This window comes from Hyla sarda, chromosome 5, assembly GCF_029499605.1.
Source record: "Hyla sarda isolate aHylSar1 chromosome 5, aHylSar1.hap1, whole genome shotgun sequence".
Taxonomy (NCBI): domain Eukaryota; kingdom Metazoa; phylum Chordata; class Amphibia; order Anura; family Hylidae; genus Hyla; species Hyla sarda.
This window is the reverse complement of record NC_079193.1, coordinates 157,665,076-157,683,492: the sequence shown is the minus strand read 5'-3', so window position 1 is coordinate 157,683,492 and position 18,417 is coordinate 157,665,076. Positions and strand designations below refer to the sequence as shown.

At 37.7% G+C, this 18,417-nt stretch overlaps 1 protein-coding gene and 1 pseudogene across 1 annotated transcript in view; one reads left to right on the top strand and one right to left on the bottom strand.

Annotated features, from left to right (window-relative positions):
• Positions 1 to 18,417, bottom strand: part of CNTNAP2 (contactin associated protein 2) — a 1,818,787-nt gene that overhangs the window by 1,475,525 nt on the left and 324,845 nt on the right. The gene's annotated exons all lie outside the window — the stretch shown is intronic.
• LOC130274622 (U2 spliceosomal RNA) lies at positions 7,930 to 8,030 on the top strand (annotated as a pseudogene).

Below are 18,417 nucleotides of genomic sequence, written 5' to 3'. Positions count from 1 at the left end.
GCTAAAATTGCTGCAAAAGGTCCCCTTACCTGCCTCAGGACTGCTGGTTTACTGATGCAGCCCAGCTTAGGCTGGGTTCACACTACGTTTTCTTCCATACGGGAGCGCATACGGCAGGGGGGAGCTAAAACCTCGCGCTCCCGTATGCCTTCGTATGCGCACCCATACGAAACGTTCGGTCCGGTCGGCTCATTTTTGCGCCGTATGCGCTTTTACAACCGGACCTCAAACCGTGGTCAACCACGGTTTTAGGTCCGGTTGTAAAAGCGCATACGGCGCAAAAATGAGCCGACCGGACCGAACGATTAACTCCGGCCGGCTCATTGAAATGAATGACATACGGGTGCGCATACGAAGGCATACGGGAGCGCGAGGTTTTAGCTCCCCCTGCCGTATGCGCTCCCACTGGAGTACTGATCCCACTGAAACATGCTATGCAATACAGTAGGCATAGCACTTTACAATGAACACAATCAAATCATTGCATATAACAGTCTCCCTATGAGGACTTAAAAAGCGTTAAGTCCTCCCCCCCACCCCACCCCCCAAAAAAATACATAAAAATTATATCCATATAGGAAAAAGTTATAAAGGGTATGAAAAGAAAAATGTTAGGCATACTGATTACATTTTTTATTTTTCAAAGTTTGACTTAATCCCTTTTCCGATATTCCACTTTGATTTTCTCCTCATTACCTTCTAAAAATCATGACGCTTTCAATTTTGCACCTGAGGGCTTATTTTTTGCGCCACCAATTGTACTTTGTAATTACATCAATAATTTCACCACAAAATTCTACACAGTGCACTTTTTGGTAAAAATTACACCATACTGTTACAAAGATACCCAATTTATATAGTTTTTCTTTATGATCACTTTTTATACATTTTTTGTTAGGGTATACAAAGGGACCAAGAATACCCAATTTTGGACTTTTGAATTTTTTTATGTGTACGCCATTGACCGTGCGGTTTAATTAACCTTATATTTTTATAGTTCGGACATTTACACATGTGGCATTACCACATATGTTTATTTTTTATTATGTTTAAATATTTCATGGAATTTGGAAAATGGGGGGTGATTTAAACTTTAAACTAATAAGGAAGGGGTTAATGTGTGTGTTTTTAAACTTTTATTTTTTTACTTTTATTCTTACACTTTTAGCCCCCTTAGGGGAATTTTAGGAGAAATTATTTGATTCCTCATACAGATCAATGTGGTTCCATAGAATCACAATGATCTGTGTGCTCTGCACTTGATTGATAAAGCCTAGTCTTGCCAGGCTTTATCATTCACAGCACAGCAGCTGACACAGAAGGAGTGGTAAGCCCTCCAACGACCTCAGAAGTGGATGCCCCCCCCCCCCCCCAATCGCACTGCGGGGGGGCGATCCACCCCACTGGACCACCACGGAGCGTTTACAGGGTTCTTTCGCACGCCGCTGTCAGCTTTGAAAGCGGCCATCTAAAGGGTTAATAGCCAGCCGCCACATGTCGGCTATTAACACCAGCTCTCAGCTACAAGAATCAGCTGAGGGCCGGCCGGTATGATGCAGGCTCGAGTCAGGAGCTCGCGCCATACCCCTTTAATGGAACAAGGACATGTATACACGTCATTGGTCGTTAACCAGTTAAAGTAGTACAACAATAGGAAAAACTAAATAAATTTGGTATTTTTTTAATCGCATCGACTTACAGAGTAAAGATAATATGACATTTTTACCATAAAGTGCACTACATGAAAACCAAACCTCCCAAATGTTTAAAAATAGCTGGTTTCTTATCAATTTCCCCCACAAATAATATTTTTCTTTGTTTTGTCATACATTTTATGGTAACATTAAAGGATAATTAATCAAGCAAAAAACAAGCCCTCCTATGTTCTGTGGATGGTAAAATAAAAGAGTTATGCCTCTTAAAAGGGGAGGAGGAAAAAATGAAAGCACAAAAATGAAAATTAGCTCTGCCCTCAGGGGTTGTCCTTAAGGGGTAAAAAACAGATACCAACAGCACCTGTGACAGACTCCATTGACTTGTGAGTCTCTGTCATGGTGTCTGGTATTTTACTGTACAGGATGATGGTACATGCCATGTTATTGTTTCCAGTGAAGATGTGATCTAAGCCTAAACTTGTCATGTTAGAACCAATTACTATATATTACAATGTAGTAAAAAGATGGTGAAACAGATGGAAAACAATACAGTTGAGATCAAACAATCTACATGAGTGAGTATACAGCGTTTTTAAACCCCACTGGTAATTGTATACTTAGTAGACCATAGAAAATTCATAGTTTCATAACCACAATAATACTAACGCTAAAAATAATAAATCATAAACAGAATCGGTTGTCAAAAACTTAATAGGACAGGAATTGTAATATGGTTGTCTTAGAGGGAAATAAACACAGAGTGCCATGTTATAATAGCGCTCAGCTTCCTAAGATTATCACAAGGTGACCAATTTACATATTATTCTCTTGTTCTTCAATTGTCAAAGTTACCTGGGGTTTTTTTTTTTAACAAGCAGGGTTATTTTCTCAATAATAGGCCTCTTGTGAAAATGATATATTATTACAAATTATCACTTTGTGTAGCGGGAAACAGATTGGTAAATTGGAAATAAAAGAAGAAAAAAAAAGCTCTATATTTCTATCATGTATTGTTCTATCAAGAAAAAATCCAGGAGTTCAATCTTAGGCTAATACCATAACTAAGAGGCAATTATTCTTATGTGCATGTGTAAATGGAAAAAGTCTATCCAAGTAGGTAATGTTATTTTTTAGATGTGGGTGTGCAATTAATTACTGTGTATAATTCCTAATGGCTCTGCTTATCTACTTCTACCACTACGGGGTCCTTTTGTTAAGTCTGCCTACAGCGGCAGACTTTACAAGTAGATCTCCAATATTACTAATAAGTACTATGTCTATGCATAGCACTGAACATTAATAGCAATCCCAAGATTGTTATAAATAGCCCCTTATAGGAACTTAACATTTTTTAAATAAATAGTAAAAAAAAGTTTTTTTTCCCTTTTTTTTGTAGTATCTCCTTTTTTCCATTTTACTAAAAAAGTGTAAAAAAAATTATGAACATATTTGGTATCGCTGTGTGCGTTATTGTCCGAACTTTTAAAATATAGTATTAATGTTGATGTTTAACAAAAAATAAAAATAAAATAAGTAATCAAAAAGTCACATATTTGCAGAAGGGGTACAGAAAACTGCAGATTGCAGTGCATAAATTGAGCGCTCATACGGCTCTATATACGGAAAAAAAGAAAGTCATAGAGGGTCAGAATGAAGCAATTTAAGCATACTTTTTTTTAACCCCTTAACTATGCAGGACATGTATTTACGTCCCACGCCGGCTCCCGCGATATCAATGGCTGGGGCCCACGGCTAATACAGGATATCACCGATTGCGGTGATGCCCTGTATTAACCCTTCAGATGCGGCGATCTGAAGTGAAACTGAAAGTATCCCAGCAGCTCAGTCAGGCTGTTCAGGACCACCGCTATGAAGTCCCGAACAGCTTACAGGACACCGGGAGGATCCCTACCTTCCTCCTCCATGTCCAATCGGCGAATGACTGCTCCATGCCTGAGATCCAAGCAGGAGCAGGCAAGCGCCGATAACACTGATCAATGACATGTTAATACATGCCAGTGACCAGTGTAAATTATCAGTGTGTGCAATGTTATAGCCCCTATGAGGGCTATAACACTGTAAAAAAAAAAAAGGGAAAAAAGTCTTAATAAACGTGATTTAACCCCTTCCCTAATAAAAGTTTTCCCATTAAAAAAACTGTGTAAATAAAAATAAACATATGTGGTAGCTCCATATGCGCAAATGTCCAAACTATAAAAATATATTGATAATTAAACCGCACGGCCAATGTCGTACACGTAAAAAATTCCAAAGTCCAAAATAGTGTTTTTTTGGTCAATTTTTATACCATTAAAAATGAATAAAAAGCGATCAAAAAGTCCAATCAAAACAAAAATGGTGCCGATAAAACTTCAGATCACGTCGCAAAAAATAAGGCCTCAAACCGTCCCGTACGCGGACAAATAAAAAAGTTATAGGGGTCAGAAGAGGGCATTTTTAAACGTATAAATTTTCCTGCATGTAGTTTCCAGAAGTACGACAAAATCAAACCTATATAAGTAGGGTATCATTTTAACCGTATGGACCTACAGAATAAAGATAAGGTGTCATTTTTACAAAAAATGCACTGCGTAGAAAATGAAGCCCCCAACATTTACAAAATGGTGTTTTTTCTTCAATTTTGTAGCACAATGATTTTTTTCCGCTTCGCTGTGGATTTTTGGGTAAAATGACTAATGTCCCTGCAAAGTAGAATTGGTGGCGCAGACAATAAGCCATAATATGGATTTTTAGGTGGGAAATCGAAAGGGTTATGATTTTTAAAAGGTAAGGAGGAAAAAACAAAAAAGCAAAAATTGAAAAACGCTGATTCCTTAAGGGGTTAAATAAAAACAGTACAATTATAAACAAGCATGTTTATATGGGTATAATTTTAATCAGCCCACAGAATAAATATGACATGTAATTTTTACCATAAAGTGCACTGTGTAAAAAAAAGTTGAAAAATCTTTTCAATTATCCAGCACCATCCCCCCCCCCCAAATAATATATATATATTTTTGCTATGAAGTAAATTTTTTGGTAAAATTAAAGGTGCATTAAAAGAGAACAATTAGTTGTGCATAAAACAAGCCTTCTTATGGGTCTGTGGAGGAAGAGATAAAAGAGTTATGGCTCTTCACAGCAAGGAGGAAAAAACTGAAATGCAAAAAAAAAAAAAAAAAAAAATATATATATATATATATATATATATATATATATATATATATATATATATATATATATATATTGGCTGTGTCCTCAAGGCCAAAATAACGTTTTATAGAATACCATAATACACAAAATAATTTCTTTGTATGAAAAGCTTACTTGAGTAGCCCCAACAATGAATCACTCCCAGCTTAAATCAGTGATATCACCTTATTGGTCTTTAAAATTGTGCAAATTGAGGTAAATGACAAGAGAACTGAATGAAATTAATCTGCTTCTATAGAATGCACCAAATGTAGCATGAGGATCTCAGATGTAGAACTAACTACACCCTATCGATCAATCTCTCTTGAACCATTCAATATTTATGTGTATATAAAGTGAAACTGACAGCCAGTTCACTGAGTGAACTGCTTTAAAATGAGGTATAATATACCCGGATTAGGCTGGGTTCACACTACGTTTTTCAACTAAGGTTCCCGCATATGTTTTCTATCAAAAACCGTATGGGGAAAAAAACGGATGGAACAGTATGGGGAAAAAGTAAACCGTATGGGTTTTTAAACAGTATACTGTTTTTAAAAGTGCATACTGTTCCGTCCGTTTTTGTAGAAAAAAAACCCATACGTTTTTGAAAATGTTGTCCATTTTTAATGGGAGGGGTCTTGGGTGGGGACTTTAGGATTCAAATGCGCATGTGCAAAGTAAAAACGTATACGTTTTTCCCGTATGGAACCGTATACATGTGCGTTTCCCATTGACGTCCATGTTAAAAAAACGTATGCGGTTGCAGTACGGTTTTTAAACCGGAGACAAAATCGTGGTCAACCACGGTTTTGACTCCGGTTTAAAAACCGTACTGCAACTGCATACGTTTTTTTTAACATGGACGTCAATGGGAAACGCACATGTATACGGTTCCATACGGGAAAAACGTATACGTTTTTACTTTGCACATGCGCATTTGAATCCTAAAGTCCCCACCCAAGACCCCTCCCATTAAAAATGGACAAAATTTTCAAAAACGTATGGGTTTTTTTCTACAAAAACGGACGGAACAGTATGCACTTTTAAAAACAGTATACTGTTTAAAAACCCATACGGTTTACTTTTTCCCATACTGTTCCATCCGTTTTTTTTCCCCATACGGTTTTTGATAGAAAACGTATGCGGGAACCTTAGTTGAAAAACGTAGTGTGAACCCAGCCTTAGCTAAAAGAGACAAACCCATTATTAGCCGTCATTGCTAATATGTTAATTGTCTGCTTTGCGCAATAAAAGGGGAACCCAGCATAGAGACAGAGTTTCTGGGTACACTGGGCTAATAAAAGGTCTATATTATGAACTGCACCGTAGATCTGGGTAAGGCTGGGTTCACACTAATTTTTTCAACTACGGTTCCGGCACACGTTTTCTATCAAAAATCGTATGGGAAAAAAACGGACGGAACAGTATGGGAAAAAGTAAACCGTATGCGTTTTTAAACAGTATACTGTTTTTAAAAGTGCATACAGTTCTGTCAGTTTTTATAGAAAAAAAACACGTTTTTAGAAATTTGGTCCATTTTTAATGGGAGGGGTCTTGGGTGGGGACTTTAGGATTCACATGCGCATGTGCAAAGTAAAAACGTATAAGTTTTTCCCGTATGGAACCGTATACATGTGCGTTTCCCATTGCCGTCCATGTTAAAAAAACGTATGCGGTTGCAGTACGGTTTTTAAACCGGAGACAAAATCGTGGTCAACCATGGGTTTTTCTTCTATAAAAACTGACAGAACTGTATGCACTTTTAAAAACAGTATACTGTTTAAAAACGCATACGGTTTACTTTTTCCCATACTGTTCCATCCGTTTTTTTCCCATACGGTTTTTGATAGAAAACGTATGCAGGAACCGTAGTTGAAAAACGTAGTGTGAACCCAGCCTACTTTATACCTCATTTAAATCTGTATACGTACCCTATAACTCTGTGTATTAGATTTTGTTTGGGTGAACCTGTGGTGCATATTTTGAAGACATATTCACAGGTTAAAACAACCAAGACTTTGGTTATCCTATTGCTCACTGCAACAACTCCATCTCTGTTTTTACATTTAGCTTCTGGTAAAAAACGTAGTAAATGACTATTGTTTTTTTAACTGACAAGCTGACAACAATCTAACAAATCTAATCTAAACTGCTAAATCAGGAGCAGATGCAACTTGGATTAAAACCAGATGCCTGACAGGTGTTTGCATTTACTTCAGTACAGTAAACACTATTGTAATGAATACAGATCTGCATGCCTGTTTCAAGGTATATTTTGCAGATAATTTTGATTATCTACTATTTTACAAGTGTGGATTTTCTCCTGAAAACTAAAAGCTGTTTGTCTTAGCATCCGCCAAAATATCTACTTTGCAGTAGAAAAGAACAAACGCAAACAAAGACACAAGTCATGCCATATTTGCTAGGAATAAGTACAACTAGCAATGCAGAGGCAATAGATCAATTTGCTTTCATACTTATAGCAGAACAGTATAAACAGGAAATCTGGCTTTCTCCTGTCTGGAAGTGAAAATGTTTTTGTCCTTGAAAACTCACAAAGGATATAATTAAAATTTTGACATCTAATGTAGGAACACAGCTCAACAGCAATGAGAATATAAGCATTAGCTCAAATATGGGCCAATATCAGCGTGTTCCTGCTGCATCACGATCCCTTACTGGAGCCATAACTGTACAAAAAGCCATTCTGTATAATTTACGGTATAAAATATAATAATTTGTATTTCCAACCAGTCCAAAAGCAATGCCTGGATAAAAGTTTCATTTTTTTCATTGCTCTGTTTCAGCTTTTGCAGCTGGTGTTGTAAGTTTTAAGAAATTATGATTTCTTTTAAAGCAGTGTCAATTTCCCACTTCCCGATTTAGAGACTTGGCCTTACAAAAAAAAAAAAAAAAAAAATAATAATAATGCATTATTTTTTTGATATTGAGAGGTTCTTTTTTTTCCCATTTTGAGAAAAGCAATAGGCAAAGTTGCACCTTTTAGAGGTAACATCCCTTCAAGTCAGTGTTACCTTCAAAATGGGTCATATGATTGACCATGTGATCTTTTAACATCGATTCTCAGCCTTTTGGCTAAGATCAAGTGTAGTATCTGCTCTTATCAGTTTCATGCTGGTGGCAGGCGACGCCAGTTTGGAGCTGGTGGGAATGGTTGCTGCATGGTAGGGAGCGGGCGTTCCGGGGCTGGTTCTGAGGAATCCGCTCGACGGCTGCCCTGATGTGACCTTCTTCATCCGGGTCTCGCCATGAGGCTGAGAGGGTCTAGAGCCGAGGAACTTTAGTGCCCGGGGGAGTGGTGACCCCGAGGTGCCGAAACTCACTGGGAGGATGGACTCACTGAGTTGAAACACGGGCACCATGATCTCTGCACCTTTGTGGCACTCACCTCTTGATTCCCGGCCTTCTGGCTAGGATCAGAGAAAATTTTATAGATCCGGTCGGATGTCCGGGCAGTATATCTGCACACATTCACTTATTTATTTTTGTCTCACTGTGTCACTTTTTGCGTGTTGTGCGTCCACAGGATTTGTCAGGATGCAGTAGCCCTTCTGGGTGTCCCTCCTGGTGGTCTAGGGGAGGTGTGTGTGGCCATTAGGTTCCGCACCTCCCTGCAAACACCCCAGGTACTCCTGCTCTGGCAGGGTACCTACCGTTATCGGCTCTGCGGGCAGATACATTTGCTATTGCCTAGCGGGATGCCGGGAGCATCGCACCTGGAACCTCGCAGGTACCTTTTGGTCCGGAGGCGAAGGGTAAGGTTTGTTGGGGGGCCTCTCTTCTATTGGAGAAGGGCTTGCGATAGACCGCATCCTCTGTGCATGTTTTTTTTTAGTGTAACACGCTTGCACTTTTTCTTGCACTTTGGGTGATTCGAGAGCACATTCCTCGGCTTTTAGATAAAAATAAAAAACATGTGATCTTTTAACATGTTTAATATTTTTATTTTTCCTCACAGAGGTAAGCTGGAGGTATCCTGCTGCAAACTATTGTTTTCCATAGGTGGGGAAATTGCAGCTTTAACGAAGCCTTGAAAGATTATAGAGGCCCTTGGTCAAATTGTGCCATTGTCCACTTGGTTACAAGGGTAAACATATATCTGACTGAAAATATTGTATGTATATGTATATATAATATATATGTATTTATTCTATATGTATATATAATATAATATTTATACAACTATTTGTTAAGGAGTAGGTAAAAAAATAATGCTATATGTAGGATTCCATAAATAAAATTGTATTATTAAGAAAAAAATATTTAGTCATATTACCATATATTTTTTATATATTTTTTTAATTTTTTTTAAATTTTTGTAGACAATCTTTTTTGCGCAAAAAAATGCTGAGCTGCATTACATTTCTCAAAATTGTTCACAATGTGGATGATTTTGGAATAGCAAGAAATTGACTGGAATTTACCTCACCACACCTAGCTGAACTTTCAATTTCATATGGTGCGGCTGGCTAAACTCATTTTCTATCATGATTTTTGCTTTTCATCACTTCGTCATCAACATGTACCTTTTATTTTATCCATTTATCAGTTTCAGTGCAAAATTCGTTACTTTGGTCTAGAGTATTTATTAACCGATAATCTGGTCATAGCATCAAAACAACCCTTATATAGTTTAATTTATTTAAAGGGGTACTCCGGCACTAAGACATCTTATGCCCTATCCCCTAAGCCGCTGGGGACCCTCGTAATCATGCACGCAGCACCCTATTATAATCAGTCCCCGGAGCCTGTTCGCTCCGGGTCTGATTACTGGTGATCATGGGGGTGAGCTTACGCAAAAATGTATTTACTTACACATTTTTTAGCACCTTTTTACAAATGTCACTAATGATACTTCCTAGTAAACGGCATAAGCAATAAAAATAAATCATCCACAGGTAGAGTTTTTTCAGAAAGTTGCAGATCAATAAAAAGGTGCAGCAAAAAATTACTTCTTCCTGTTCATTTTTTTTCTTTAGCCTGTGCTCAGCTTTTTTCAGCAGTTTTTATCAATAGACTCTATCTCAAAGCACGCTTAAAGAGGTACTCCGCCCCTAGACATCTTATCCCCTATCAAAAGGATAGGGGATAAGATGTCAGATCGCGGGGGTCGCGCCGCTGGGGACCCCCGGGATCTCGGCTACAGCACCCACCTGTTGCGGCTTCCAGCAGCGCTGGAGGCTCTGATCCTAGCTCCTCACGACCACGGTTATGGGAGATCGTGATGTCATGACTCCGCCCCGTGTGACATCACTCCCCCCCTCAATGCAAGTCTATGGGAGGGGGCATGACGGCTGCCATGCCCCCTCCCATAGACTTACATTGAGGGGCGGGGTGTGATGTCACACGGGGGCGGAGTCGTGACATGTCACGACGTCACCTTGAGCGTTTCCGCAAGCCGCAACAGGTGGGTGCTGCAGCAGAGAGTCCCCAGCGGCGAGACCCCCACGATCTCACATTTTATCCCCTATTCTTTGCATAGGGCATAAGATGTCTAGGGGCGGAGTATCCCTTTAAATGTTTGTTCATTGGCTGATTGGTTTGTCGTTGAAGATGACCCTTCAAAAACACCATAGCTCATCTGCTGTACATCACCCAATAATGGCAGCCAATGCCCACGTGAATGATTTAGTGACTGATCTATCAGACAGTGTAGAAGCCAAATATATTGAGACATATTATACTTGAAAAAAAAAAATAAAAACATCACATACAATACTATATTTCCTGTGGTATTTTTGTTGTTTTTTGACAAATACAGCATTATGAATAATCTTCTCCTACAATTACATGCTAACATGAAGACAGAGTAACAGCAAGAAATGCTGTATACACTCAACCACAGTTGTTAAAATAGGAAGCAGTAAGCTCCTCCAATGAACAAGTTACTTTGTTATAACCTCTTATTCATGTTGTGGAAACACTATTGATGTATTCAGTGTATTATATGCTTTTTCATAAAAGTCTGCCGCTGTGCAGAAATGCTTGTGATCTACAGTGACTTAGACTTTAAATTAAGTGATTCTGACATTCAGGCCTATCAAACACTACAGGAGTTGTCTCCTTAACTGTATATTTGTCATGAATTTATAAAGGAAGAGACCACATCTAAAGAGTCTCACAACAGGAAACCATGTAGCTTTTCAAAATGTAAACAAGACAGCAGAGATGTAAAATGTGTGTTTTTTGTAAGTCACGTATAGGGGTAATTCTGAGGTATATAAACATACAGTTATCATAATTCACTGAATTAGTAAATGAAATCTTTGCTCTCTATGATATGTATATATATATATATATATAGAGAGAGAGAGAGAGAGAGAGAGAGAGAGAGAGAGAGAGACTAAATATATAATGTTAACATATGAAAGATCATCTTCAATTCATGAAACTGTATTACACCATTACTGTTTTACTCCATTACATTACACCTTGCATATTACTCCCCCCCAACAACTTTACTGACCTAATCAAGTATACCAATACTTTTTTGCCATGCAGATAATGCTGCCAAACCATGACTATAATTACCACCACATAATGACTAATGCAACTATGAAATCCACTATACAGAACATAGAATATATTCAGTGACTCACAGTGACAGATGAAAAATCATTCACCTTTCTTTTTCTACTTTATCTGGGCCAGACCATCATGAAGATTTCTACCAACAATGACAGCCCATTGACACTCACTGCAAAGCTAATTTAAAACTCAGCATTCCCTACAGCTAACTGGCCGCCAACAATCACTTGATCGCTGGGATGTCAATCAGTTGATTGCTAATACCGTTCAGTGCTATGCATAGGGAAAAGCACTGATTAGTGTTATCGGCTATCTTTTGCTCTGGTCTGCTCAATCTCAGACCAGAGCAGAAGAAGCCGGGAAGGTGGCAGAGGCAGGTGAGGGGACCTCCGTCCGCCATGATAACTGATCTGATCCCTGCGGCCGTGCCGCGGGCGATCAGATCAGCATAAAATGTAGCCGCGCTGCCCCAGATGCCATGATCTGTATTGATCACGGCATCTGAGAGGTTAATGGCAGACATCCACGCAATTGCAGATGTCAGTCATTACCGGCAGGTCCCTTGCTGCTATCAGCTATCGCTCCGATACTCACGGTCATGTACAGGACGTAAATTTACGTCCTGATGCGCGAAGTACTACCGCACCAGGACGTACATTTACATCCGTGGTCGTTAAGGGGTTAAAGAATATCTGTGAGCTGAGATGATTTTAATAAAGCCAGGAGACAAAAATATTCAATAATCATCATCTTTAAAAGTGAGATTTGTGTCTAAGCCTGGATCAGCCCTGATGTCTGAACTGGTCCATATGAGACCAGGAGGAGTATCTAAGACTACTGGCACCAAGTCTCTTTATTATACATTTGCATGCATTTTGGAATTATTTTCTTTGAACACATTTCCACTTAATCATTTGTTTTAATACTTTTGATTATCTTTGGCTCATATAATGTTTCCAGCCAAAGCTGCCTGAAGAACTAAAACATCCGTCAGATTGTTTTATCCATTATCATAGTAAATCATTCAATGGTGGGTCAGTGAACCTGTATAAGAAGAAATGTTTTTGCTTATTAAGAAATTCTAAACGTATATGTGTTTTCATAGTAAATTTGAGCAGGAAAAAAGGGTTTGATTCTGTACAATACTATGTAATACAACAGAGCTGTATGCATGTTAGTGTGGATAGTAACTTATTTGTGATGAATTGTATATTTCACAATCTCTCCGCTGTCTTCCAGCTCTCAAATTGGATATTGAATGCCCTATTTCTGCTTAATATCTCATGAATGGGGCCATGAACTAATCTGCTTCTTTTCTGATGACACAAGAAACTGGGACAAAGGGTAACAGAGTCCTGGATGTGCCATGTTCAACCCTAATAGGAAAATGTATGCTGAGAATGAAATGGTTTTGCAGCACTGCAGTGTTGCTTGGAGGAACAGCTGTAGGTACTTGGCTACTGACAGTGATTGATGATCAAATGAAAAACAGGTCAGTCTCAATGGGATATTCGAATTAAAAACCTAGTGGGGTGATTTTTTTCTCCACAGGCCGTTTATGTCCATGGCTTTTGTATCTAATATATTAAATTCAATAAAAACATCTATGGGATACAATTCCTTATAGAGAACGTGCTTGAGATGAAGATATACGTGAAACTGTGCTACCAGAAAAGCCTTAAATACATAAGGACATGTGCACATGTGGGAGGAGATTTATCAAAGCCTGTGCAATGGAACAGTTTCCCAGTTGCCCATAGCAATCCTTTGGACAGGTTTTGATAAATCTCCTCTGTAGTGTCCAAAACACTTTCAAATAAGTCAATGAATACTTTACTAACTTTTCCATTGTTTAGGCTCCTGCATTAAAGGAAATCTCTGTAGGAGGAACATCTGCTGCAGCAACACAGGCTTGATGGCTGCATAATTTAAACTATGTAAATCATAAAATAAGCAGTATGTTTCATTATATATTCACAGTTACAGTATATTATATTTTCTGGTTACTGTTTAGAATAAGACTGCCAAGAAAAAGATAGAGGCATGAAAGAAAAAAAAAAAAACAACATAGCTTCCTAAAACTGTCCAACCATGGACAAGTGTCGTGTTGGTTTATACAAGAGGATGCACATTAGAAATAAGTGAACCATGGGTAGACAGTCCTACAAGTCTGAAACTCCTCATCCTTGCAGCTGAAAGAACAGCATCATGATACTATCAGATAATATCATTCATCTATGGCAGAGGTGCCTTTTCTAGTTTTATGTGAGATGGTCGCTTTTTGTAAGTGGTGTCCTTGTGTTAAAGTGGATGATTTCTTTCTTACTTGACTCCTCTTGAAGAAGCAATTCTCTTTTTGAACAGCAGGTTCAACATCTGAGAAATCTCAGCAATAAATAAACACACTAAGTAAGTAAAATATAATGGCAAAGTATAATAGTAAAATGATACTGGATTGTAGTGAAAACACCTATATCAAAGCTGATAAATGGGAGAGTCTTTGAATATATAGGACAATATAGACATCTTCCTTTATTCTCTTAAAAGGGCCAGTGGGCTGTGAAAAAACAAAGGAACGATTAAAAGCCCGAAAGGACTGAAGCCCGGGAAACTGGCATGTAAGGACAAAAAATACAAGAGTTTGAGTTGTGTCATATAGCTAAGTATTGTCAGGGGGCATTAGTTAAAGGGGTACTCCGGTGGTAAACATTTTTTTTTATTAACTGGTGCCAGAAAGTTAAACAGATTTGAGAGAGAGAGAGAGAGAGAGAGAGAGAGAGAGAGAGAATCAAATTTTTCATGAAATTCTAAATGAATTTGACTTTGTCAGCTTCAATTCACCCTTCTCTAGTGACCATACCAGAGGATTACAGAATAAGCCTTAGTAGTTATGTTCTCCTACAAGTAAATCATGATACAAAAGGTATCAGAGACTAATAGTATACATACACAGTAATTGACGGGTAGAACTGTGTGCTGTTAAAGTTACAATTGCACTCTTTAAGAGAAAGTATCACAATTGCAAGGACTATATATCAGATGGGACTCTAGTAAAGAATTGTAAGTATTTGAGGCTACCAGATTGTAAATCTGCATCTATGGGTGATCAGGGGCAATTCCTGAGAAACATAGTCATCTGGCAGTAACAAAAAACTTTGGAGACAGCAAGACAGCAGCATAAAATAGACTTGTGTAGCATGCTGTGGTGAAAAGTAGTCTTTCTAACATTCATAGAGAGCATGGGAGGTTGAAGAAAGAGCTCTCAGCCATAGAGGGAGCAACCCAACCTCCTGTAGGCTAGGCGCGACACATAGCCCTCCAGGTCCCAATGAAAGATCATTGTAAGTTCTGCTGTTTAATTTCTTCTGTTTGATTTACCCTCCAAAGTATGGGAAAAAATCATCAGACTATGCTCCCCTGTTATCATTATGCATATGTATTGCCTTATTGTGAAATTAAAAATAAAGTTGTTTTCTTTAACCACAAGTACATTCCAATGGGGTAGCACTACACCTTTTACACATGATGTTCCTACATATCTCTAAACTGTTAATTTATGTATAATTATAAACATACAATAAAATTATTTCAAAGTATATGCCTATCACCTTAAAGATTTTTATTGTTCAGGGCTAGTATCTAAAGAAGCAGAAGGATGTAACATGTACAGCAGCCAGTGGAGTGCACACAGATATGCTTGAAAGTGGAAGACGTTGTTTGGCCTCAATACTCGTAACTTGTAACAAGTGGGCCCAATGGAAAATGTGTCAATGTATCACCTAGATGAAAAAAAAGGTAGTGGTATGGAACCAGACAACAGCAAGGACGTAGAGCATTCTAAACACGAGTACATAGCTATGTTTTAGACAGTTTTCTAAGTCAGACAGAGGATATGTTCTAGTAAAGGATGCATGTAGCAAGTGACAAATCCCAAATCTGTCTATATAGATACTTGGATAGCTAAATATATTCCCAAATTCCATATAAAAAAATATGTAACCACAATAAAAATAAACATATGTGTTATCGCCACGTGCGTAAATGTCCGAACTGTAAAAATATGTTAATTAAACCGCACATTCAATGGCATACATGTAAAAAAAAAAAAAAGTCCAAAATTGCATATTTTTGATCACTTTTTATACCCTAAAAAAATTTATAAAATGCAATTAAAAAGTCCCATCAAAACAAAAATGGCACCAATAAAAACTTTAGATCACGTGCAAAAAATTAGCCCTCATACATCCCTGTATATGGCAAAATAAAAAATCTATAGGGGTCAGGAGATGACAATTTTACACATGCAAATTTTGGTGCGTGTAGGTATAATTTTTTAAGTAGTAAAATAAAATAAAACCTATATAAATTAGCTATCCTTGTAACCGTATTGACGTACAAAATAAAGATGTGGTGTCATTTTTACCAAAAAGTGCACTGCATAGAATTTGAAGCCCCCAAAAGTTACAAAATGGTGTTTTTTCCAATTTTGCTCCAGAAATATTTTTTTTTGGTTTTGCCGTAAATTTTGTGGTGAAATGATTGATGTCATTATAAAGTACAATTGGTGGAGCAAAAAAAAAAAAAAAAAGCCCTCATATGGGTCTGTATGTACAAAACTGAAAGTGTTATGATTTTTAGCAGGTGATGAAGAAAAAACAAAAGTGCAAAAATGAAAAAACACTGTGTCCTTAAGGGGTTAAGCATATTAACTAATTTAATAAATGTTTTTCCCTAAAGAGAGGAAAAATCGCCGCTATAATCTTTAATTCAGATTTTTTGAAAGATGAGCTCCTATTGTCAATTACAATGTTCAATTGAAACCCAGCACAACCTGCAAAGTACTGTACTATTCGGGACAAAGCTGATTAGAACTGTCTATAGGATGATGGGAAGGATAACTCTGAAGACAGCAATGCTTTCCTTAATTAATCCTATGACCTTCTGCCTGAGACTGATTGAGATGTAGCAGGAAAATCAACAATCTTTTCTTCTCTTTTCTTTCCAGGTTCCTTGTTCTTTATGCATAGTTCTGAAACTAGAGAATACTTTAAAACGTCAAGTATGCACGCTGCTTTTACAGTTGAGTGATTCTGTGTTTTCTTAGGACATTAATCAGTATTGCCTTCACAGGATATGTTGCTTCACCTGGATGGTTTTCAAATATCTTGCCTATAACTTTATTCAGTATTATAATGATTGACTATTGGACATTGGATTACAGGGCTTTAATTGGAACAGATGTACTGATGTCCGATCTGTTAATTCTTGTTTGTGTTCAACATTTCTTAGGCTGGGTTCACACTACGTTTTTCAACTAAGGTTCCCGCATACGTTTTCTATCAAAAACCGTATGGGGGAAAAAAACGGATGGAACAGTATGGGAAAAAGTAAACCGTATGGGTTTTTAAACAGTATACTGTTTTTAAAAGTGCATACTGTTCCGTCCGTTTTTGTAGAAAAAAAAACCCATACGTTTTTGAAAATTTTGTCCATTTTTAATGGGAGGGGTCTTGGGTGGGGACTTTAGGATTCAAATGCGCATTCGTATACGTTTTTCCCGTATGGAACCGTATACATGTGCGTTTCCTATTGACGTCCATGTTAAAAAAAACGTATGCAGTTGTAGTACGGTTTTTAAACCGGAGTCAAAACCGTGGTTGACCACGATTTTGTCTCCGGTTTAAAAACCGTACTGCAACCGCATACGTTTTTTTTTACATGGACGTCAATAGGAAACGCACATGTATACGGTTCCATACGGGAAAAACGTATACGTTTTTACTTTGCACATGCGCATTTGAATCCTAAAGTCCCCACCCAAGACCCCTCCCATTAAAAATGGACAAAATTTTCAAAAACGTATGGGTTTTTTTTCTACAAAAACGGACGGAACAGTATGCACTTTTAAAAACAGTATACTGTTTAAAAACCCATACGGTTTACTTTTTCCCATACTGTTCCATCCGTTTTTTTTCCCCATACGGTTTTTGATAGAAAACGTATGCGGGAACCTTAGTTGAAAAACGTAGTGTGAACCCAGCCTTAAACAATAAATGTTTTACACATAGTAAACATAAAAAAATACTGATTGTTTTTTTTCTATTTGGATTTCCGAAATTTGCAGTTATATTTTAATGGAAATTCTTTTTCATTTACTCTTTTACATACAACAAAACAAAAGTAGCTATCAATTGGAATAATTTAAAAGTGTTCCTGTGTAGAGATGAGCAAACATAACCTGTAGAACCTGAGTTCAGCTTTGCTAAAAGCTTGGTTTGGCCAGAACTCTAACTTTTGGTGTTCGGTTTTGCAGAACCTGCTAAAATAAAATGAGCGACATGGAATAAAGGTAAAGGAGGAAGATCTCCTGATCTCAGGGAATCCCATAATGCCTTACAAACATCTATGATGCACATAGCGTCAGCAGTAATTTTAGAGATTGCAGGTGTTGGGTGAAGATCTCTGTGAGGGACACTAAGCAATGAACAACACAGATAGGAGTTGGACCACACCTATGTAATAATCTGTTCTGTTAGTGTAAAATCTGTTTTGATTAAAATTGAATTAGTATTTTTTCTTCTTACACTAATTGTGAAGAATCTGTGCATATCTGAGGGTTTTATGCCACTTTTGTGCACTCTCTAGGATGCCAATCTTGTTGCTACACCCCAAAATGGGAATCAATTTTAAGGCTTGTAAAATGCCACTGCTTCTTTACTTTCCAAGCACAAACCCTGTTGCTACTCCCAAAAGGGGATAATTTTTGGACCTCTACAAAAAAGTCATTGCTTCTTTTGATACACCTGTGTGCATATATGTTGAAAGGGTACTCCACTGGAAAACTATTTTTTCTAAATCAACTGGTGCCAGAAAGTTTAACAGATCTGTAAATTACTTCTATTTAAAAATTGTAATCCTTCCAGTACTTATCAGCTGCTGTATGCTCCACAGGAAGTTATTTTCTTTTGAATTTCCTTTTTGTCTGACTACAGGGCTCTCTGCTGACACCTCTGTC